General features: G+C 42.6%; 1 protein-coding gene and 1 non-coding gene across 2 annotated transcripts in view; both read left to right on the forward strand.

Annotated features, from left to right (window-relative positions):
- The window catches only part of ARHGAP15 (Rho GTPase activating protein 15), a 778,695-nt gene that overhangs the window by 278,730 nt on the left and 476,920 nt on the right, over nucleotides 1-23,045 (forward strand). The gene's annotated exons all lie outside the window — the stretch shown is intronic.
- On the forward strand, nucleotides 4,987-5,093 carry LOC149460940 (U6 spliceosomal RNA). Its single transcript, XR_016312984.1, has one exon. It is a non-coding gene; the product is annotated as a U6 spliceosomal RNA (small nuclear RNA).

Raw genomic sequence — 23,045 nt, forward strand, 5'->3', positions numbered from 1 at the left:
ACAATGTAGATGCCCTGTCTACATTGCCTGTATTAAGATCAAGAAACTCTTTCAGTTTTGTGGTTAGACTAGCTTGACATCTAGGATGCTTGAGAATGGATTTGTTCAGCCTCCAGTGACAAGTTTTAGGGCTCAAGTTAGAAAACTGCACCTCTAGGTCAATGGAGGCTTGATCCGACCTTGTTATATGGTTGGATTCAGAAGATATTTAAAGTGGAATTCCAGTCATTACCTAACTAACACTAAAACCTACTCCCACCCCCATTCTAAAGCTATTCTATCTAACTCTGTAAAGAAATGGTCGCTATACTTACCTATACTGAAGATGCTCTGGTCCGGTCTCAGGCTGAGCTGTTAGCGGGGGCCTCTGTATGCAGCAGAGGCAGCCGATAAAAGATGCCACATAGTAAGTCTATGGGTGATATCATCTCCCAGGCATTTCCCAGCCGTTGTCGGCTAACTCTCCTGCACAAAAGTCATTGCTGGAGACCGCAGTGGAGCGGCTTCAGAATAGGTAAGTATAGCAATCTTTTCTTTACAGGATTAGATAGAATAGATTTAGTATGGAGGTGGGAAAAAGGTTAGTATTAGTTAGGTAATGACTGGAATTACAATTTAAAGTGGTTCTAAAGGCTTTTTTACCTTCTGTGTGCAGCTCCCCCCCTCAGTCCCCGCTTATACTCACCTAAGCCGATCTCGATCCAGTGATGTGCATCGGAGCCTTGGCTGTCCCAGGTTTCTCTCTCATCATTGGCTGAGACAGCAGCGGGAGCCATTGGCTGCTGTCAATCACAGCCAAGTGAGCCAACGAGGAGCGAGCAGGGAGTGGGGCTGAGCCATGGCGCTATGTGCCTTATGGATGCAGAGTGGGGTTCAAGAGCGAACAAGCGGCTTGCTATTGGGAATACTAGTCAAGGGGGAGGAGCCAGGAACACCGCTGGGGGGACCTGAGAAGAAGAGGATCCGGGATGCTCTGTGCAAAACCATTGCACAGAGCAGGTAGTTATGATATGTTTGTTATTTTAAAAAAAAGAAAACTTTGAAAATCACGTTAACCGCTTTCCTGCTGCCCTATAGCAGATATACTGCTACAGGGCAGCAAGGGTGCGCAAAATCACGTATATATATACGTGATTTAGCATTACCGGGTAGGGGGTGTGCGTGAGCCATGTTCTACCCGTGCCGCTATTCGTGGCCTCGGCTGTCAATCACCGGGTCCCGGCCGGTGATTACTCACTAGCACCCCGTGATCGCCCAGCATTACCGACGGAGGGAGAGAACAGTATATAAACAATACAGTTCTCTCCCCTGTCAACTTCGACACACTGCTTTGTATGGCTCTGCGGAACACCGCCAATCAGTAATCACAATCTGATATCTGATATCATTGCTTACTACGTGTGAAATCTGTGAATGATCCCAGAGGTCACATGGTACAAGGCTATTCACAACAGTCTTGTACCATGTGACAAGCTGCTCACAGCTCTCACAGTATTTTTCAATGGCTGCAAGCAGGGGCGGACTGACAACTCATGGGGCCCCCGGGCAATAGGGGATCATGGGGCCCCTGTGTCCTTGCCCAAACTCAAAAAAGCCTATGAAAAAGGTACAAGGGGCCCCCTACTGACCCAAGGCCCTCAGGCAGTGCCCGTGTTTCCAAATGGTCAGTCCGCCCCTGGCTGTAAGAATGCAGCCAAAGAGAAGGAGAAATTATTGCTTTTATAGTCTTTATGGGTGTAAAAGCAATCAGTGTAAAAGAAGAAAAAAAAAATTTCATCACCCCTCACAAGTAGTACAGTCACTATGGTGACACTGTACTGCTAGGGTGATGGTAAGTTAAAAAAAAACATAAATAATAATATCAAAGAATAAACTAAAAATGTAAAAAAAATTTGAACAATAATCATTTTGGTTATAAACTAATTTGGGTTATTTTTTTTTACTAAAAAGATAGCTGAATACATTTCGGCCAAGATTTATGAAGAAAGATTATTTATTTGCAAACTTTTATAAGAAAAACACCTTTTTTTCAAAATGCTTGGACTTTTTCATTTATATAGCAAAAAAATAAAAATCCCAATGGTGAATAAATACCATGAAAATAGAGTTTTATCTGTTTAAAAAAAAGTGCTAAAAAATTCATATGGGTACAGTGTTGTATGACCGCGCAATTGTCATTCAAAGTGTGATAGCGATGAAAGCTGAAAATTGTCCTGAACAGGAAGGGGGTGAAAGTGTCTGGACTTGAAGTGGTTAAATAAAAAAGAGCTTATACTGTTAGAAATTCTGTATATATCGCTTTATATAGTCCCTGTATATAGTCCACATGTGCTTTTCTGCTTCACTACAACAAGGAAACAGCAAATTTTTTTAGAGAAAAGACACAGAATATATCATAGATGCAGCTACAAACTTATAAACACTGCCATCTACTGGTTGAAGAAAATATCTCTACTGAATACTGATGTAGCTGTGGCACAAAATACATTAACACTGTATTCCAACACATACTTACTCTGTGCAACAATGGCCCTTTCAAGATTAGTATTGAAGATCTTCCACTACAAATCAGGCCCTACATATCTTCTAATGATCAATTGCAGTACTGTAAAAAAAAAGGAAAAACTGCTGTTTAATTCACTAAGGCAATAACATAGGATGTGTAGGAAAATACATTGAGTTGTCATAATATGGAGAAGCAGCCCTCAAAGTGATTGTAAAGGGGAAGAAAACTGATTTTAAATTAACCACTTGCCGACCGCGCATAGCCGAATGACGGCTTCACCGCGGCCGGCCAGTTCTGAGTGGACGTCATATGACGTCCTCCCAGAACGCGCTCTCCTGCGCGCCCCAGGGGGCGCGCACCCGGCGATCTCCGTGATCGCTGTGTCCTACGGACACAGCTGATCACGAGATGTGGTGAAAGGCCGATCCCACCGGCCTTTTACCACGTGATCAGCGGTGTCCAATGACACGCTGATCACAGGAAAATGCAAGTGCCGGTTCTCGGCTGCACTTTCCTCACGCTGTCAGATTGTGAGGAAAGTACTGCCGAGAACCGGCAGTTGTCAGAGCGGGGATCGGCACCGATCATCAGGGCACTGATGATCAGTGCCCTGATGATCGGTGCCCAGCAGTGACCCCCGCAAGTTCCGATCAGCTGTGCGCCCACTAGCCCCGCCCACCCATTCCCAGCGGTGCCCCCACCTGTGCCCAGCAGTGCCCCCACCTGTGCCCAGCAGTGCCCCCACCTGTGCCACTCTGCAGTGCCACCTACCTGTGCCCAGCAGTGCCACCTACATGTGCCCAGCAGTGCCACCCACCTGTGCCCACCCACCTGTGCCCACCAGCGCCACCCACCTGTGCCCACCAGTGCCACCCACCTGTGCCCACCCACCAGTGCTGTCCACCAGTGCCACCCACCAGTGCTGCCAGTCAGTGCCACCAGTCAGTGCCCAGGGGTTGTGCCAGTCAGTGCCGCCAGTCAGTGCCCAGAAGTGATGCCAGTCAGTGCCGTCTATCAGTACCCATCATCAGTGTCACCTATCAGTGCCGCCTATCAGTGCTGCATATCAGTGCCGCCTATCCGTGACCCCTAATTAGTGCTGTCTATCAGTGCCGCCTATCCGTGCCACCTCATTAGTACTGCCTATCAGTGCCCTTTAGTGCTGCCTATCAGTGCCCATCAGTGCCGCCTATCAGTGCCCATCAGTGCCGCCTCATCAACGCAAATCAGTGAAGGAGAAAAAATACCTGTTTGAAAAATTTTATAAAAGAAACAAATAAACTTTTTTTTTTTTTTCAAATTTTTTGCACTTTTTTTAATTTATAGCGCAAAAAGTAAAGCGCCCAGTGGCGATTAAATACCACCAAAAGAAAGCTCTATTTGTGAGAAAAAAATGATCAAAATTTCATATGGGTACAATGTTGCATGACTGCGCAATTGTCAATCAAAGTGCGGCAGCGCTGAAAGCTGAAAATTGGCCTGGTAAGGAAGGGGGTATAAGTGCCTGGTAGGCAAGTGGTTAATAAACATGTTATACTTACCTGCTGTATGTAGTGGTTTTACACCAAGCAGCCCTGATCCTCCCCTTTTGAGGCTCCCCAATGGTGCTCCTGGCTATGAGTACTGGTATGAGCTTAATTCTGAGCCACAATCTTTATGTCCATTAACACACAGAGCGCGGCTCAGTCTCATCCGCTGCTCTCTCCATCCCTTCTCACTGTCTGTTATTGACAGAGGCAGGATCTAGTGGTTCCCATTGCCATCTCTGAACCAATGAGGATGGTGCTTTCTGGCACAGATTGAGATCGGGCTCAGGCAAGTATAAGGGAGAAGGGGGGACACTGCACTCAGAAGGCTTTTTACCTTAATGCAGAGAATGCATTAAAGTGTTTCCAAACCCAGGACCCTGCATTCACTAGATCTGGCCTCCCACAGTACTCACAACAAGGAAATGCAATTATTTTAGTAAATATAAACTGCTAAATACATTTTCTCATCAGCAGTTAGAACAGTCTTGTGACTTCTATCAGTGCCCAGCAGAGCACTGTTTAAAGTTTGTAGGAGGAGTTTTTATTTTGCTCTAAGAGGATGCAGAACTCCTGACCTCTATCTGGGCAGTGCTGATTGGCCCTCTACTGATCACATGCACTCTGCCAAAAAATAAAAAATAAACCTCTTTAGCAATACACACCAAAGTAAGCATGTGCAGAGTGACTCCACATGATATGTCTTATCAGGAGATAAGAGGGGGGCACTGGAAGAAGGGGAGGATCAGAGAAGTCAGGATCAAACAGCCTTTTTATACAATGTAGAACATTAATCCCTTAGGTTCCACAGTGAGTATAACAAGCATGCTTTACTGCATATACAGACTGATTTTACTGTTGTGGGTTAGTAACACTTTAAGGTAAAAAAAACCTTCTGCCTTTAGAACCACTTTAAGTTTGTTTTTTTTAAATTCTATTTAAAGGAGAAAAGTAGTGCTTGCTTCGGCAGCACATATACTAAAATTGGAACGATACAGAGAAGATTAGCTTGGCCCCTGCGCAAGGATGACACATAAATTTGTGAAGCGTTCCATAAAAAAAAAAAAATAAATAAAAGAGAAAAGTAATTTTAATATTAATAAGTTGAGAGCCAAAAGGCTTTTATTTAGAGTGGGGAATGATTAAAACCCCTGTCATTGTTTTGCCATCTTTGGCACATTGGAGATATTTTTCTTCTTTGGCTGTCACGAAGATACATTAGGAAGTTAACATTTCTGCAGAAGGCCTAGATGTTCTGCCATGGGACAGGTGCTTCCATTGGAGGATTTCCCCTTCCCTTCTGTTGCAGTGACAACTGTAAAGTTTGGATTTCACATTGCTTTCTGTTGTCACTGGACTAAGGAGAAGAAGAAACTCCCCAGCAAAGGCACAGACAACAATATAAACCTGACAAAGCCCATGACTCTTACTCACTCCTTCTAAAACTAGGCTAAAGATATGGTAAGTTTAGTATTTTTTTTTTAATCAGCACAAGGGATGTTATTTACATGTAATGTGAAGTGTCCTTTATGTAGGTGTCGGCTATCATAATGGAAATGTTCTATTCTCTGCCTCCTCTCTTACCGCACACTGTAATCTTCTGGTGCTGTCGGAGTTAGTATCAGCAATGGACAAGTGATAGGCACTCATCAAGAGTGCCAACTATGCCCTTCCCATTCGCTCCCTCACCCCCATTCCTATTAGGAATACTATAGCTTCTATGAATGAAAAGTACTCATTCATCTGACCATCTTTGATTTATAAATTGCTTTTATTTATTTATTTCAGGTACTTATACAGAGCCATCAATTTACAGCAATTACATATATAGTACATTCACATCATATGGGCAGCACAGTGGCTAAATGGTTAGCACTTCTGCCTGGCAGTACTAGGGTCGTTGGCTCGAATCCCAGCCACGGCACCTCCTGCCTGGAGTTTGCATGTTCTCCCTGTGCCTGCGTGGGTTTCCTCTGGGTAGTCCGGTTTCCTCCCACACTCCAAAGACATGCTGGTAGGTTAATTGGATCCTGTCTAAATTGGCCCTTGTATATGAATGTTAGGGACCTTAGATTGTATGCCCCGTGAGGGTTAGGGACTGATGTGAATGTACAATATATATGTACAGCACTGTGTAAATTGACAGCGCTATATAAGTACCTGAAATAAATAAATAAAAAATATGAGTCCCTAACCCTCAAGGGGCATACAATCCTAAAGTCCCTAACTCACATTCATACATACACATACTAGGCCCAATTTTAGACAGGATCCAATTCACCTACAAGCATGCCTTTGGACTGTGGGAGGAAACTGGATTACCCAGAGGAAACCCACACAGACACAGGGAGAACCTGCAAACTCCAGGCAGGTGGTGCCGTAGTTGGGGTCTAGTACTGCCAGGTGCAAGTGCTAACCACTTGATTGCTTTTCATTTATAAAGACTATAGTACAGCTTCTATGAATGGAGGGGGGAGACTGAAAGGAGAAGGGCATAATTGGCATTGTTAATGAATGCCCATCATAGGTCCAGAGTTGGTATTAACCCCCACAGCATTACTGTGGTGGGGCATGGGAGGGGGGCAGAAAACTGAAGATTTCACTATGACAGCCATCACCAGCACAAGGGGCACGTTGCATTACATGTAAGCAATGTTGCTTGTGCTGCTTTAATAAAATGTTTACTAGCTGAAATAAATATTGGGGAGGGTGTTTTTTTTAAAACCCCTTATTTATATTAGAATTATGAACTATCTTGTCGGTCCCTATAATTACCTAAGCTCTGCCAATATTGCTGGAAGTAATATATTACAATATTAGCTATAATAATAAACACAATGCTCAAAGAAGCAAGGTCGTATTTATTTACAAAGGATGTAAAACACTAACAGATAAATCTAAACAAATATTAACCACTTCAAGTCCGGACACTTTCACCCCCTTCCTGTCCAGGCCAATTTTCAGCTTTCAGTGCTATCACACTTTGAATGACAATTGCACGGTCATGCAACACTGTACCTATATGAACTTTTTAGCATTTTTTTTTGAGACAGATAAAACTTTATTTTGGTGGTATTTATTTACCACTGGGATTTTTATTTTTTTGCTGTATAAATGAAATAGTCCAAACATTTTGAAAAAAAAAAAGTTTTTCTTATAAAATTTTGCAAATAAATAATCCTTCTTCATAAATCTTGGCCAAAATGTATTGAGCTATCTTTTTAGTAAAAACAAAAAGTAACCCAAATTAGTTTATAACCAAAAATTATAATTTTTCAAAACTTTTTTTGCATCTTTATTTTTTTTATATTATTTATTTATTTTTATTTTTTTAGCATACTGTCACCCTAGCAGTACAGTGTTACCACAGTGACACTGTAATACTTGTGGGGGGTGATGATTTTTTTTTACACTGATTGCTTTTACACCGATAAAGGCTGTAAAATCATTCTCCTTCTCTCTGACTGCATTCTTGCAGCCATTGAGAAATACTGTGCGAGCTGTGATTGGTCACAGCTTGTCACATGGTACAAGGCTGTTATGATTAGCCTTGTACCATATGACCTCTGTGATCATTCACAGATTTCACAAGTAGTAAGCAATGATGTCAAAAGAGACATCTTGCTTACTACTATTCATGTGATCACTGATTGGCCAATCAGTGATCACATGATCGGGACCTCACACAGAGGTCCCGTACAGTGATCAGTGTTCCCAGGGAGCGCGCACATGCAGGGAATGCGGGAGGACGTTTATAAACGACCACTCCTGCACTGCTCCCTTCCGGCGGTTTATATACAGTACATGGGCCAGACAGGAAGTGGTTAAAGAGCATATAGTAATAAAAGAGCAAAGATGATATGTTATGTAAATTCGTCCTCAAAGTTGATTATTCTTTAGCTGGGCCCTGGGTAGAAAGAGGGGCAGGCATGGCCAGACTTGCATTTAAAAGCACTCTCAGACACCACCCACACAAACACCCTTGACCCACCTGGTGTAGTCCTCCGTCCAATGAGCGACAGTCCATAACTCCTAGGGGGCTGTCCTCCCTATTCAATAGGTATTACCCCAGCCATCCTCCCAGAAGTATGTGGTTGTCTCCAACAGGGGGCACTGCTATATTGCCAAAAATGCTATGACCCAGGTCAGCATACCAGTCCACATCCTTCCTTCTGGCTAGAAGCCACGTAATCTGTCCATTTAATCACTTCAATACCAGGCATTCCTGCTCAGGCCAATTTTCAGCTTTCAGCGCTGTCACACTTTGAATCACAATTGCGTGGTCATGCAACACTGTACCCATATGAAATTTTTTTCACACAAATAGAGCTTTCTTTTGGTGGTATTTAATCAACACTGAATTTTTTATTTCTTGCTAAATAAAACAATAAAAACCTGAAACTTTAAAAAAAACATTTTTCTTTGTTTCTATTCTAAACTTTTGCAAATAAATAACATTTCTTTATAAATTTAGGTCAAAATGTATTCTGCAACATTTCTTTTGGTGAAAATAACCCAAATTAGTGTATATTATTTAGTCTGTTGGAAAGTTATAGAGTCCATAGACAGTTCAAGGTATTTAGTAAGAGGCATGGTGAGTTTTTTGGAGGTTGCAATTTTTTATTACAATTTTTTGGAAAATGTAGAAATGAAAAACAAAAATCACCATTTTATTTTTTTTACATATTGTCACCAGTCCAGTACAGCGTTATTATATAACTGGTGTGGTGGTGATCAGAGACACTGACTAGTGACAGTATGTAAAAAAAAATAATAATAATTTAATTTGTATTTTTTTTTTCACATTTTTCTATTATATTTTTTTTATTACATTATTTTTTCTTTTTTTTTACTATTTTTTTTTCAAAACACAGTGACCAAAGCAATACAATGTTACCATAGTAATATTGAACTACTCTGGGCAAGTGATCAAGATTGCATTTTTTTTTTAACAACATTGTGATTGCTAATACCAATGTATTTATTCGATATTTGCAATCATTGTTACTGAATGGAACTGATTCATTCAGTCTTTTGTTCTGATTAGCTGTGGTTGGGCATAGCTCATCACATGATACAGATGGGCTGTGATTAGCCCTGTCTGTATCATGTGACTGCCTTGACAAGTCACAGCCGGGGTGGACTGACCATTTGGAAACTCGGGCACTGCCCGAGGGCCCGGGGTCAGTAGGGGGCCCCATGAGATGCCCCTTGTACCTTTATCATAGGCTTTTTTGAGTTTGGGCAAGGACACAGGGGCCCCATGATCCCCTATTGCCCGGGGGCCCCATGAGCTGTCAGTCCGCCCCTGGTCACAGCTAACAACATAATTGTATACCATGGGTGGCATGACAGGAAGGCATCCATTGTATTCAATTGACATGTGATCTGCTGTGATTGGTCACAGCGGTCACATGGCACTGGCAACTGGCCAGTGTAGTGATATGTCATCCACGGGACACAGCCGGTGAGAGCTCTCACAGCTGCGTGGCCCTGCGGCCCCATGAGAGGCTCATTTTGACAGGACGTCATATGATGCCCAGTTACAAAGGTGAGTGTCCCACCCGGCCGTCAATCTGCCATAGGCTGGGAGGGAAGGTGTTAATCTTTGTGTCACCAGGAAATCTAGACTGAGGCTCTCTTATCTCCATGCCCCACCACTAGAGAAATGTGTGAACTCCCAGGACCAGGATTTTGGTATGCAGACTTTTGTTGCACATGCCCTGTTGTAAATTCTTGCTTTATTGATACTCCAAGATGACATCCAACAGGACAAATGGTTCTTTGATAAACAGGCAGTAAGAATCCATAAATGTCTGATATAAAAACACGTTGCCTTCCAACACTAGCATAGGCTTTAAGTGTGAAATAGTAGAAATGATATATGCTACATCAAACGTTTAAAGGCGTTATAAACCTTTCTACCTGCACCTTGTGGTTTTCAGCTGCATATAATGTGCATTGATCATGTACTTTCATTTGTTGCCCTGAACACCCAGCCTGTGATAGTAAAGGCTCATGTACACTGCAGCTCATAAACTCACTTTTAGGAGCTGTTCAGCATTTTTTTCAGCAGCCCCTGAACTCACCGTAATGTTTTCCTATGTGTCCATGTACACATCTTCGTTTACAGTCGTTTACAGGCATTTGAGTTTACAGTTGTTTTTTAACGCAGAAACCGTGCGTTCATCAGTCGATTTTATCAGCGTTTCAAACGCAATACGCTTGTAAACGTGGCTAAAAGCGGCAAATCACATTTATAAACGTTTGCATTGAAATTGTTTTTAAACTCTTCCGGTTCCCAATGGTGTCCAGAGCCTTTTTTCATCATGAAAAATTCATGTGAAGCGTTTTCAAGGTACTCAGATGGACAAAACACTGACCACAGGATGTTCCTACCAAGCTTGTCACACATCGTAATGACCAATTCACACCTCAGACCTCTCCCACCCTTGGAAACAAAAGAGATGTTAATGCCCATTCACACCTCAAATTCCTCATGAAGAACCCCTGCCAGGTGGCCTTAATGACTCACTCCACCAGACACCTTTCCCACCCTTGGAAACAAAAGAAATGTTAATGCACAACTCACACCTAAGCTAATCTCAGCATATACTGCTGTCTCTGCTTCTACTCTGTGTATTTCTCGGAAACAGTCTGAAATAGTTAATAATGTACCACTTTTCAGTGCATTCTGGGCATTTGGGAGGTTCTCCTGTGCTTATCTTTCTAAACTGTGTCTAAACGCAAACGCGCACAAACGCCCTATGCAAACGCAGCTAAACAGACATTTTTTAACCTACGTTTTCCAGCAGTTTCCATCGTTCAGAAGTGTTCCATGTACATGAGACCTAAATCTTCACATTCCTGTGTTAGAAGTTTCTGTTTGTGTTGAAACATGAGGCAAGCCACCTGGCACTGCACAGGTTAATGTATGACCTCTATCTGTATTCTGAGAACTGACACTTCCTCTGAAGTAACTACATATGCCACAATCCCTGGGTCTTTCAGTCTAGTGTTCTGTAGGTGTGAGCTAAACAGTAATTAGATCTGACACCGACACAAAAAGGCATAGCAATTAACAAAGAGATCACACGTAGTCATTCATAGTGTCTTAAACAGGTGTCATTACCCAAATTTAGTTTTTGGCTGGCTGGTAGTCAGCCCAGACTGACTTTATAATACTTCACTTGGTCTTTCCCTAGGCTGAGTAGGGTTGTGAATTCTCACTGCTGCCAGTAGGTGTCGCTGCTATCATTGGTAATACTATTTCATAACAAGACTAAGTTATGAAGTAATGCATGCTGGGAGAGGATAAAAATAATTGGGGCAGGCCTTGTGATCGCTCTCCTCCCCCAGGTTGAGCTTTGGTAAGGTGCTGCTGGATTGAGCTATGCTGTTATGTCTTATAGTCTATTTGGGGCCTAGCATGTGCTGAATGTAGAAATAAGCCTGAAGTGGTCCTGGAATTGTCCAGCCTGTCAATAGGGAATGCCAAGATTGGGTCCCTGTAGGAGGATCTTGCTGGAGGAAGCCAGCACTTGGTAGCCTCATGGACGCTCTTGGCAGGACGCACAGAGCCTAGCAACAGAGTAAAAAGTCTGTGAACTAGCTAGGATGGCTGCCTACAGTGTTGCCAGATCAGCTTAAAGTTTGGAAGCCCTAACCCTCACCTCCTTGTGTGATATCCAAAAAAACACCTAAAAGACGGAAAGTATCTGGCACCCAATGCTCTTTCAGTCTTCCATCTTAGCCATGCACTCAGGCCTAGGGTGAAATGCTGGCCAACCCCTGCCTTTTCAGGTGCCACCATGCCTCTGGAAGGTCAGGGGGGGTGCTGTAATCACATTAGCACTCCCACATTTGTGATGCAACACAGAGGAAATGGTGAGGCATGGATTGGACGCTGTGTGACCCGGAACAAGAGGTGCCACCATGCCTCTGGGGGGTCAGAGGGTGCTATAATCACATTAGCACTCCCACATTTGTGATGCAACACAGAGGAAATGGTAAGGCATGGATTGGACGCTTTGTGATCCGGAACAAGAGGGGCCACCATACCCCTGGGGGGTCAGAGGGTGCTATAATCACATTAGCACTCCCACATTTGTGATGCAACACAGAGGAAATGGTGAGTCATGGATTGGATGCTGTGTGACCCAGAACAAAAAGTTGCCTGTCCCTAGGGACAAGCTAGGTGAATGAATACATGGACATAGGGGAATTGATCAACCATGACACTACAAACTGCAGCCACAACATGTGATCCCAGCATTACAAAATAAGGTGAACCAGCGAATATACCTACACTAATACCTAATTAAAACAAGAAAAATACATTTCAAAGTTTACAAAACCTTTAACAAATGTAGAATTTCCCTTTAATTATACAACAGGTTTGCTCTAATCATCTCAGCCAATAAGAAAGTACAACTTCTGCATTTTCCTGTTTCTGTATGCAGAACTAATGCCCTAAATGTGAAATTTCCCTTTGGAAAGCATGGAAATATGGAGGTGTATTGCACTAAAGCTTCATTTAAAAAAAAAAAAGCTCTCTTTACTTGCTTTGTTGCCCAATCCATCCATAGAAAACAAATGCAAAGATCTGAAAGTGCAGAGCTGACATGTGCCATTTATCAGTGTATTAGCAGTGGGCCCGCTCCAGTGATGCACAGCCCGGGCCCCGTCCCTTTTACTGCTCTTGTCTTGTTATAAAATGTCTTTAATCCTCACTTCACCTCTCCTGAGCAGTCAGCATTAAAGATTTATGGCGAGCTTTTCTGCGCCACACCTGAATATAGATTTCTTAAATGGCCTGTAAATAATTCATTTCTGGGAATACATCTCCATTACTGACTGATAATGTAACTTAATATACTGTTATATTCTGTAATAAAAGACTACAGATTGTTGACTCTTTATACAATCATCTTTTTGGACAGACAGCGGATTAAAATAAAAGAAGTCTAGACATGAAAAGCCTGTGCAGAGCTTCAGTCGCCGGATTTTAATAGTAGCGTAACGGTGAATATGCCTGCTCATTGCCTGGCTCTATAGATAATAACATAGATGGAATCAGAATGTGGATAGAGAGATCACTAAATTTTCTGGTAGATGACCAAAGAGTTGTTGAATCTTTTCGAAAATTGTGTATTTAAAGTATACAGTATAACAATGTACATAATGATAACAGTATAAACAGGCTACAATCACCTTTTTTAATATTTTAACACGTATAAGAAGCACAAGCTCTTACTGGTCCACTGGAGCAAAGTTTTTTTTCCTGATTCAGACCACCTGGCTATAATATTCTAAGGGTCCTTTCACACGAATGTCCTGATTGGGTCTGCCTGCCCATTTTTCAGGCGGACCAGACCAGAACCTCCATTCTCCTCTATGGAGCTGTGGCAGCACCCAAATATTGCAGAGTTCCCCTTTAAGCTTTAATATTTCTAAAAGCATCTGTTTGCAGAACCAGGCCATCAGCTCACTTCCTCCCCCTCATTTCCCGGGGAACAGTCTAGCAGCTGACACCCTAATTTTCAGCTGGAGATATTTTATCTAAATGTGAAACTGCAAAGGTTATATCCTGAACTGCTCAGAATGTATGTTAAAAGGTACATAGATTAAAGAGGAGATTTATGCATTATGACATAATTGTTGGTATATACACCATGTATTATTCTTTTCAAGGCACTTAGCTTTGAAGACACGAGTCTGGCTAAGTCAATATTTCCAGCTGGTAAATAAAAAGCTTGTTTTCCTCAAGTTTGTGTCCGGAGTTTTCCTGGAATTCCCAAAGTTGCTATAACAGAGTGGTGGGTGTAAACGGACATGTGTCCGTTTACACCCGCCTACATCCGATTCGCCAAAAAGGGACCGATGTGGATCCAATTCCACTTCCGTCTGTCGGATCAGATTGGATGAAAATGGATAGGCGGTCTATTTTCATCCGACCGCCCACTGAGGAGAGCGAGCAGCTCTGTGTCTTCTCTGCAGCAGTGGAGCTGCCATCCACTTGCTCAGCGGGGATCATCAGAGAGATCCCCCACTGAGCAAGCAGATTTTCTGAATGGGTCTGTCCCCTGTGAAAGAGCTCTAAGGTGTGGTAATATATTGGTCTTAAAGCTGAAGTTTAATCTTCTAGTTTGTCTTCCTCATTTCCACCCTCCACCCCCTTCATCAACATGCTGATGATATTTTTTAACCACTTGCCTACTGGGCACTTATACCCCCCTTCCTGTCCAGACCAATTTTCAGCTTTCAACTCTGTCACACTTTGAATGACAATTGCACGGTCATGCAACACTGTACCCATATGAAATTGTTATCTTTTTTTCACACAAATAGAGCTTTCATTTGGTGGTATTTAATCGCCGCTGGGTGTTTTATTTTTTGCGCTATAAACAAAAAAAGAGCAAAAAAAAAAAAGTTTTAATTTGTTTCTATTATAAAATTTGGCAAACAGGTAATTTTTTTCCTTCACTGATGTGCATTGATGAGGTTGCACTGATAGGCGGCACTGATGGGCACTGATAGGCAGCACTTTTTGGCACTGATGATGTGGCATGGATAGGCAGCACTGATGGACACTGATAGGCAGCACTGATGGGCACTGATAGGCAGCACTGGTGGGCACTGATGAGGTGGCACGGATAGGCATCACTGATGGGCACTGATAGGCAGCATTGATAGGCGGCACTGATGATGGTGCACTGATAGGTGGCACTGATGGGCGACACTGATGGACACTGCTGGGCAGCACTGATGCGTGGCACTGATGGGCAGCACTGATGGGGGGCACTGCTGTGCATACGTGGGAGACACTGCTAGGCACTGCTGGGCACAGGTGGGTGGCACTGCAGGGCACAGGTGGGTGGCACTGCAGGGCACAGGTGGGTGGCACTGATGGGTACAGGTGGGCAGCACTGATGGGTACAGGGGTTGGCACTGATTGGCACAGGTGGGTGGCACAGGTGTGCGGCACTTCTGGGCACTGATCATCAGAGCACTGATCATCAGTTCCCTAATGATCAGTGCCGATCATTTCTCTGATAATTGCCGATTATCGACAGTACTTTCCTCATGTGCAGCATGGAAAGTGCAGCAGATAACCGGCAACTGTATTTACCCGGTGATCTGATGTGTCATTGGACACAGCTGATCACGTGGTAAAAGGCTGCTGTGATTGGCGGTTTGCCATATCACGTGATCGGCACGTGATCAGCGCTGCCGGGTGTACACTGATGGGGGCTTGCAGGGGGGCGTGTTCTGGAATGATATCCATGGACGTTGTGCCAGAACTAGACAACCGCACTGTAGCCATCTTTCTGCTATAACGCAGTAGGGTACACTGTGACAGCGTGAGGAAAGTGCTGCTGATAACCAGCAGCTGTATTTACATTGTGATCTGCTGTGTCATTGGCCTTTTACCTAATCACCGACAGCGCAGGGTGGGCATCGCTGGGGGTGAACAGGGGGCTTTTTCTGGAGGACCTCCATGGACGCCCTCCCCGAACTGGACAACCGTGCTGTAGCCATCTTTTGGCTATAGCACGGTTGTGAAGCGGTTAATACTAATAATTAGTGCAACATACATTAATTCATGTTGACACATGTGCGTGCTTTGACCTCTTGGGGTCCACATAAAGCATATGTGTGGTAGCAAAGACGGTGGGCTTTAAAGCCCACATGCCTCACATATACGTCGGTAGCCGAGGTTTCTGTACTGGAAGCATGCTCACTGTACGCTCCCAGCACAATAGCTGAGCTGTCAAACACAACTCCCAGTCTCTAGTAATAAACAGGAGCTGGTGGGACCAGCTGCCAATCATGTGACCACTGTGACAGCCAATCACAGTAGCGATCGGGCAGTTCTTCCCACCCCCAGAGAGCCAAGGTCTTTTTAAAGGGATGCCAGGGCTGGACAGGAAGGGGTAATGCACCACGCATGTGAACATGGCCTATTACTACAAAAAATATTACTATTTATTGATAGTGAAATTTGGCAACGCCTGCCTTTCAGTGTTATGTTAAAATTGATGATAATTTGACTCTTCACGTTTGACAAAATATCCAGATAATTGCATTGTTGGAAAGAGCCAACTTTAGGGGAACATTAAAGCGTAAACAATTACAATTTCATGACATTCTACTGAGGACAATCTTCACAAACATACAAACAAACAAACCAAAAAAAAAAGGTAACTTTTAAAAGTGAATTCTAAAGTGAACAGTCAAAAAGAAAAAGAAAAAAAAAATAGAATGTTTCCATGAATCTTAATATGCCACACAAAATTAATTATAAATTAGTGCAATTGCATTTATGAAGTCACATGAGATAATGATTTAAAAAGGAATAATTTAAAAGATGAATAAAAAAAAAAACTAGAATCAGAAAAGAAGTCCAATATAAACTTGGGAAAAAACACGCTGAGAAGAAAGTATGTTAGATCTTGAAATAGGAGCCCTACTAAATAATGCATAGTTTTATTTTTTTTTTTATTTTTATTGCAAATGATTTGCATAAACCTTAAGAGAGTATTTATTTATGTAAACTTAACTTGATGTACGGAGGAATTAGAATGGAGAGAAATGGCATTCATTTTTGTTTTCATTTTGGTATTTAGGAAAAATATTCAGTTACATATGGACTACTTAGACCTAATCATCTGATTCAATATGATGGGCTACTGAAGCCAGGTTGGAATGGGCTGAATTGAACACGCTGCCCGGGTCTTGCTGCAGGCTACACAGGTTGGCCCGACCACTGTTGAGGAGCAGATGGTAAGCCAATGCTCCTGGTCACACTTACCTTCCTTGCTAAATCCATAATCCCTCGCTGGACAGGCAGCCAAGGCAGGCTTGGAGGCAAAAAGGAGGTTACAATCTGTACTCGTGTATTGACTGCCAGGACTCAGGCAACGGCACTGAAATTTCAAATGCCTAACAAGTTAGACGTCTTGTTCTGAAGCCAGTGCAGCATTTTTTAAAAGTAATTAAGACATGATTGAAATCGTCCAAGCCATTCGGAAAAAAAAAAAAAACATCGTCTGAAAGAAAAAATATAGTAAACTCTAATGAATGCAAGCAAAAAATGAGACAGTGATAACCCAAAATGAAATAAACTGCAAATTTAGGATCTAGCACAAAACAAACAGCTCTTTAATGTGATTGCAAAAATGCTTATGAATTTTCTTGTTTGCCATGTAGATGATCTGGGCTGTAGTCAGCAATCGTAGTACAGTTACTAAAAATATAATTGGTGTTATCAAGTGGGAGAAGTGAAGGTTTGTAGAATGGTTTGTTTTATTGTATATTTAAAGGAAAATTGCCATGAATAAACATATTCAACATATTTAAAGCTGAACTACAGGCACATATATAAGACACACTTTTTTGCAGCCCTCTATATATACATACCAGTACCTAGATTAATGTTTTGCAGTCTGTGTAGGTACCTGAATTTGACTTTGTATCAACTTATCGTAAAGCAGAGCTCAGAGAGTGAGAGGAAGATGCAGCACAAGGATCCAATCAATTAATGTGGTGACAGGTACATGCTAATAGAAGGAGAAAGCAGAGTGATAGAAAATACTGCTCATCACTGTGCTGCTTCTTCTTTCACTGTCCAGTCAGAGGTTGGGGGTGGGTCCATGACAGCTTGGGCTCTGAGGAAGTTGGCTGAATGATGCTGGAAATCAGAATGTGGAATAAAAAAAGTACTGTTTAGGGTCAGCTCTGCATTGAAGGTGGAAGTTGCAGAAGCTGCCTTTTATTTTAGCCTTTATTAATTTAATCTTTAAATTTTTATCTTTTTTTGGCTGGAGTTTTTTTTTTAAATAGGAGAAACTAGGATAAATATTTAGTTTTGTATTGTGCAAGGGGGAGTTAAAACCTCTTGCAAGTATTATTGCTGCTTGTGTCCCCACTGGGGAGTAAAAATGAGCAAATCTGCTTAAAAAGCCTATGGGTAAAGGGGGGGGGGGGTAGTAAAGTCTGGACAATTGTAAGGCTAATAGCACAGCTACTGTTAAAAAAGTGTGGGAAGCTGGGCATTAAAAATATGTAAAATTTGGGGAGGGTCTTTTCATGCGTCAATATAGAATATACACAAATCCTTTAATTAAAATGCTTGGGGAATGCCTTAAAGCTGTGCGCAAAACGGTTTAACAGACAGTCTCAGCAATAGCAAACACTTGCGACATGCTTGACTGTGGAATTGGGTTACATACAGCTGCGGCAACCCAATCTTATTCACCTCCATTTTTAAAAATGGCTTTTTGTAGGTAATTTTAACACCAACACTTGCTTTTTCATCAAGTGGCATTAACAAATCAAAATTAGCCAGTTGTTCCCTGGGGTTGTCCCTGCCTTGCTCTTGGTGATGCAAAACTGCCCTGCTGCTGGCCAATTTTTAATAAACTCTCATTTTGAATTGCAAAGACCCTAGGTGATACAACAGTGTAACAGTGATCAACAGCAGCACATTTATAGTGAGGGAGAATTGGCCAAAATGTACTAGAGACAGAAAATGCAGTAAGGTGTTTTACTGCAAGAATTATGAGGCTGCAAATGAGACAGCATTGTAAAATTGTCCAGCAAGAAGACTATTGAATGAATTAAAGAGCTAAAATACTGCAGAAGATACAACAATGTATGCTGACTAGAAGCATGACCGTTGTAATCAGGGATAATCAGGGATAATAGGCCTAATTGGTGAATGTCTAAATTTAATTTTTTTTATGGGGATAGGAGGTACAATGGATGTGAGTGTTATCAGTTAGGTCAGAGGCCCCCAATCCAAGGGCCACAGATTTGTGCCATCCATGGCCTACTGGAGGGCGGGGTTGCCCCACGGTGAGCAAATCGGCACAACCTGCACTGCCACTGTCCAACCACCAGATGGTGCCACTGCTCTTCTCACAGCGCCACTACAGCACTACTACCGCCTTTCCTTTCTGTGGTCAAGTCGACGACATGTGAGAAGAAGAGGAAGACAGATGTGGAGAAAGGGAAGAAGAAGAAGGGGGAGGAAGAGAACCGGGCTGGGGACAGAATCATCATAGAGCACTAGTGAGACCCATACACTGCTACGGTCTATAGGAGAGAGACCACCATGCCCTGGGGGCCTTCATACTGAGCTGGCTGCAGGTGACAGGCTGCACCCCTAACACCCCCAAACCCCTGTCCTGGTCCGTGGAGGGGTTGCCTTCTGCGAGGGGTTCTCTAGTGCCAGGAAGACTGGGGACTGCTAATTTAGGTGGTTTAGTGCACATTGTTCTTACACTTAGTTTTTTTGTTTTCTTTCAAACAATGCAGTGTTGTGCTGCAAAGATCCCAACACTGCCACCAGAATGTGACAAATGCACTCTGATGTACTCTGTGCAGAAATTTTCCAGGTCGTGGAACAAGAAAGTGCCAGCAGAGTGATCATCGCTGAGGTCCAATAAATCTGAAGTTGACCCTTTACATACAAACAGCAGCTGCCTTCTCGTGTTTTAAAGGAAACATGAACAGTTCACAGCATCTGCTCTAAGAACTCTGGGCAGAAACTTTACCAGCATTGGTACTTTCATACCTTAATGCAGTATGCTGCGTGTTTCTTTCCCCACTGTGTCATCTCTAAGAAATCCAGTGTGCAATATTTAAATCAGGGTTTCCTGCCATGTGACATCTATGTTGTAAGACTGGTGGTCGCTATGTTGTGTATCTTCCTGGCCAGCGGTCTTGTCTTTGCCCCATTGTGGTTCTTTACAGCAAGCAAGGGCTTAATTAGGCCTCTGCTCGATGTAGTGGGCAGACTTGGGAGTGTGAGACTCTCAGTCTGAGTTGTCCACCATGTGACAGTGGTGTGCAGCTGGCTATGTGGACGTGCCCTGGGTGTCAAACCTGCCCTCCTCAGGTTCGCTGCACATGCTGCCTGTGACTTCCTGCATTTCCCTTTGCATCATAGGAAATGTAGGTTGCTTTCCTTGCATGGATGTGACTGCAGCAAGATAGAAATTCCTCCCCCCGGTGCCAAGAAGGAGCACTCTCTTCTAGGGGATATCATGAAGTCATTGGGGGTGAAAATCTTGGATTACAAGAACAGTAAGGAACTATGATTTAAACGTTGTCAGCAGCAGGGGCGGACTGACCATTTGGAAACTCGGGCACTGCCCGAGGGCCCGAGGTCAGTAGGGGGCCCCATGAGATGCCCCTGGTACCTTTTTCATAGGCTTCTTTGAGTTTGAGCAAGGACACAGGGGCCCCATGATCCCCTATTGCCTGGGGGCCCCATGAGTTGTCAGTCCGCCCCTGGTCAGCAGTTTATTAGGATTTATTAGAGGGATCTGCATTTGTAAAGGTAGCTGGATCCTGGAGCTCAGCTTTAGAAAAAGTTTAAAGATACCGCCACACCCAGACAGGAATGTAGTAAAGAACAAAAGAAAGAGCGCACAAACCTTGCTCATTACCTCAGTAAACAGTCAATCATTTTATTAATGAAATATACTCACAAGAGTAGCAGTAAAAAAAATATATAGTAACCATAGCCAGCACAGGGTTAAAGGTCATGTACAAGTTGCATCCAAAGAGGAGATACACTTCTTGTTCAAGCTAACGCGTTTCGAAGGGTGATCCCTTCTTCATCAGAGCTGATAAACAGACTGTAACACTGACACTTAGTGGCTGAATGCCTCCCAGCTACTGTATGTGAACTGAACCTAAATGGGTGATTTCAATCTGTTAATCCAGCTCTGATGAAGAAAGGCACACCCTTTGAAACGCGTTAGCTTGAACAAGAAGTGTATCTCCTCTTTGGATGCAACTTGTACGTGACCTGTAACCCTGTGCTGGCTATGGTTACCATATGTTTATTTTACTTCTACTCCTGTGAGTATATTTCATTAATAAAAGTATTGACTGTTTACTGAGGTAATGTGCAAGGTTTGTGCGTTCTTTCTTTTGTCCTTTACTACAGTTTTTATCAAGCTTCCCCAGCTTCGTGTTTGAGCTGCACAACCTTTGATCAGTATTGGATGAACATACTATATCATTTTCAATCTTCCTCTGGTTGGAGCCCCTGAGTGCAGGAGATGGTGGATGTATGTCATTTGCCCAGACAGGAATGTACAGATTTTAAAATACTGTAGCTTTCTTCAAAGAGGCATGGATTCTTTCATTTCTTATTTTGAGCACTCTGAGATTCAGCCTAACAATTTTTATTTTTTTTTTAAATTAAGTAAAAAACAGTACAAACAATGTATACGCAATAAAAATATTACAAAACAGACAATAAACAACAGTAGAAAAACCAGGATTAATGAAAAGTAATTAGCAAATCTGTCTGGTCTTTAGTTCCTGTGCGTAGTCCAGTTTGCTTTGGATTAGGCCCATTCTAAAAGAGTCACTGCTTCCTGGATGGAACAAAATGCCAGGAGTTTATGCTAGAATATATTTTAAGCCTGGGGTCTCCAAACTTTCTAAACAAAGGGCCAGTTTACTGTCCATCAAACTTTAGAGGGGGGCCAGAGTTGTCAGTGGGAGTAGAAAATGCCCCAAGGTTAGTAGGAGTAAATAAATTACATAGTGTCTACAGTCAATAGAAAGAGGAATAGTGCCCCATCATTGATATTAATGGAATAGTGCCCCATCTTTGGTATTAGCTGGAGATATAGTGTCTAATTGTTTATATAAATAGGAGGAATTAGTGCCCCATCATTGGTATCAGTGGAAGAAAAATGCCCCATTGTTGGTGACAGCGAGAGGAATGGTTCCCCACTGTTGATGTCAGTGGAAGCAATGGTACCTCCTTGTTGGTCTGAGTGGGAGGAATAGTGCCCCAATGGCAGGATAAAGGCAAGCCAAGGGCCGCTGTTTGGAGACCACTATTTTAAGTCTTACATTTTTCTGGTGCATGAGACCCTAAACAATTTCTGGACTATTGTCAGGCTCCTAAAATACCTTATTATGACCAGGATACATGAAAGCCTGTTCAGGGCTCTGTTTGAGGTCTTATAATGTAGAAATTTTGCAACGGTGCCTAATTAAAATTTTTGAGGACTCAAGGGTAAGTATTGTTTATTTAACTTGATATGTTCAAGCTGATTGTTGTAGCGGGGAGTTATATGAAATGTGTCAGTTCTTTGCCTGGCCACGGATACATGATCTAAACCTGATTGTTTTGCCATTGACCTTTGATGAATTTAAGGTGAAATTGGGGTGGCACTGTGTTCCTTACGAATTCCCATTCTCCGCATTCATCATCAGACCTCTTTATCATTACCATATCAACATACAAAAGAAATCCCAGTATATTAATTAAAAAACGAAAACTCCAAAAGTATCACCCATGAAACATAAACCCATTTTTTAAAAGAGAAGCCTTTCAGCAACAAAAAAAGGAGGTAGGCTAAAGTGACCAGTGAAGAAAAAACTGATCACCTGCCCAGGTCTATAACTGGCTTTTTAAACAGTGAACATGGGGGGCTGTCACTACGTGAGAAAATTTCCAAAAAAGTAGAACTATCCAGTTCAACTTGCCAGCCTACCCCAATCTAATATCGGCTTTTATTGGCAAGGAACAAGGATATGTATATCTTATCAACAAAGGGGGATAAGAAAAGCCAGTTCACACTGTCAGCCAGTTAGCCAACTATCAAAAACCAAATTAACCTGTCTGGAAACATGCGTTTAAAAACAGGGGTTTAGTTAGCACACCAGTGACCAGTGACCTCCTCAAATCAACAAAATAAAATAAAAAAGCCCAAAGTGTCCTCTTCCCAAATGGTCAGTCCGCCCCTGGTCAGTAAACAAATCAAAGGTCGGTAACAAGTTGTTGCAGGTTGGGATCAAGCAGTAGCATAGTCGAGGAACAAGCCAAAGATCAATAACAAGTGGTAGCAAAGATACGGACGGCAGCAGGAGTGACAAAAGTGAGATATTGGCTGAACAGTATACAATAATCTGGCAAACCAGGAGTGCAAAGGCATGGCTAAAATTGGAAGTTCATGGGAGGTTCAAAATTCAAG

The sequence above is a fragment of the Staurois parvus genome, unplaced genomic scaffold, assembly GCF_062004578.1.
Source record: "Staurois parvus isolate SC_StPar_1 unplaced genomic scaffold, SC_StPar_1.0 ptg000216l, whole genome shotgun sequence".
NCBI lineage: Eukaryota > Metazoa > Chordata > Amphibia > Anura > Ranidae > Staurois > Staurois parvus.